Source organism: Polyodon spathula, chromosome 54 (assembly GCF_017654505.1).
Source record: "Polyodon spathula isolate WHYD16114869_AA chromosome 54, ASM1765450v1, whole genome shotgun sequence".
Classification (NCBI taxonomy): domain Eukaryota; kingdom Metazoa; phylum Chordata; class Actinopteri; order Acipenseriformes; family Polyodontidae; genus Polyodon; species Polyodon spathula.
The window spans coordinates 87,242-89,535 of NC_054587.1; positions in this window are offsets into that span (position 1 = coordinate 87,242).

A 2,294-nucleotide genomic window follows, 5' to 3' on the forward strand; every position below is an offset into this window, starting at 1 on the left:
TGACAGGGGTGCTGTGTACTCCTGCAGTGACAGGGGCGCTGTGTACTCCAGCAGTGACAGGGGCGCTGTGTACTCCAGCAGTGACAGCGGTGCTGGTACTGTGTACTCCTGCAGTGACAGGGGCGCTGTGTACTCCAGCAGTGACAGGGGTGCTGTGTACTCCAGCAGTGACAGGGGTGCTGTGTACTCCTGCAGTGACAGGGGTGCTGTGTACTCCAGCAGTGACAGGGGTGCTGTGTACTCCTGCAATGCCAGTGGCGCTGTGTACTCCTGCAGTGACAGGGGTGCTGTGTTCTCCAGCAGTGACAGGGGTACTGTGTACTCCAGCAGTGACAGGGGTGCTGTGTAGTCCTGCAGTGACAGGGGTGCTGTGTACTCCTGCAGTGACAGGGGTGCTGTGTACTCCAGCAGTGACAGGGGTGCTGTGTACTCCTGCAGTGACAGGGGTGCTGTGTACTCCTGCAGTGACAGGGGTGCTGTGTACTCCTGCAGTGACAGGGGCGCTGTGTACTCCTGCAGTGACAGGGATGCTGTGTACTCCTGCAGTGACAGGGGTGCTGTGTACTCCTGCAGTGACAGGTGTGCTCTGTACTCCTGCAGTGACAGGGGTGCTCTGTACTCCTACAGTGACAGGGGTGCTGTGTACTCCGGACAACACAGACAAACAAAACAGACCCAGGCAGGAATTGTTTTCTGCTATTTTCTTTATCTCACGGCTCACGTCTCTTGTTCCACCTCTGAACACACTAACCCCAACTGAGAAATCCGTGCTCATTTTAAGCAGCTGTGCCAGGACTTGATTGCTAATCATTGAATCTGGCCCTGGTACAGTCTACACATGAAGTAATTATGACATCCTTGTGCTCACATACCAACATATCTTTTAAATCACCCAGGCTACATAACACACCTTTACAAAATAATCCAAAATACACCCAGTTGTGAGAGTTACCCTGTCACATGGTGATAGTGCCTGTTCCAGTGGGTACTGTTATTGTTTTAATAAAACTGCTTTTAAAAACATGAATTTTTGTCAAATACATTTGATAACTATAATTGACACGTTTCCATTTAGAAAATGTATTTGGCAATGTATTTATTAACAGGTTATTTTATTTGCATTATTTAATACCCTGGAGAATAATTCAGTTTCAATTTTAATAAGGGATGAAAACTCACACAGGTAATTCAAGTTAATCTCACTTTGACAGGATGGGATGATCAAATCTTCTTCAGATTGGCTTTGGATAAAGTGAGTGGATTGAAGCCCAATCCAACACAACCAGATCGGCTATCCCCTTTACAGTCTTGCACCAGGGCCAGTAAGTCCTGGCGCTGGCACTGGAAACACGCCTTGGGAATGCAGTGTTGGTCACGTTTATATTATTAAAATAGATCCCTTTAGACTGGAGTCTGGGGAATCAAGACCGGTGTATTTTGTAATTTATTGTAAGTGCTTGCAATATAGTTGACAGTTTGCGGCCGCTGAGTTTGTCCCTGTGCTGTTTGCTAATTGTAAATCCTCTGCCTGTTGTTTGCATGCTAAGGGTAGAATGTCTGATCTAGTTTTATTTTAATAAACTTGTATTGTTTTTAAGTATTAAAGGGTAATCTGGTTTTATTTGAACTCATTTTAGATACACTCAAATCTTGTATTGAATTAAAACTATTGGTTTTAATTAGAATGCATTAATTGATTACTTGCCATCTGAGGAATACAATAACAACACTATAATTTGAGAGAGCGGTGAATAGAGATGGTAGATTAGCCACTGCTGTATACTTCTTATATTGTATTACTTTTAGATCCCCTGTATTGCACTTTAACATATTACTGCTGAGTCAGCATGCTGCTCTGATTGAAACTCATTTCATTAGATACTTGCTACTTTGAGGCTGCTAGCAATAATTGTGTAATTGTGATAAACTTGTGAATAAATTGTTGAATGCTATTGCTGGACTTGGTTTTGAGTTATGCTGGATACACTGTGGAAAAGACAAGCACGTTCACTACATCCACATAGAACCTGTGTGCATGGTTGCATAGACAGTGGGTGGCGTAGTCGGTATTACATTCAATCATTGTGGGAGTACGAGCGTTACAGTAGCACACTACTCTCTGTACGAGGGTTACAGAAGCACACTACTCTCTGTACAAGGGTTACAGTAGCACACTACTCTCTGTACGAGGGTTATAGAAGCACACTACTCTCTGTACGAGGGTTACAGTAGCACACTACTCTCTGTACGAGGGTGGTGACAGAAATCCAATGAGTTCTGGTTATAAATCTCCC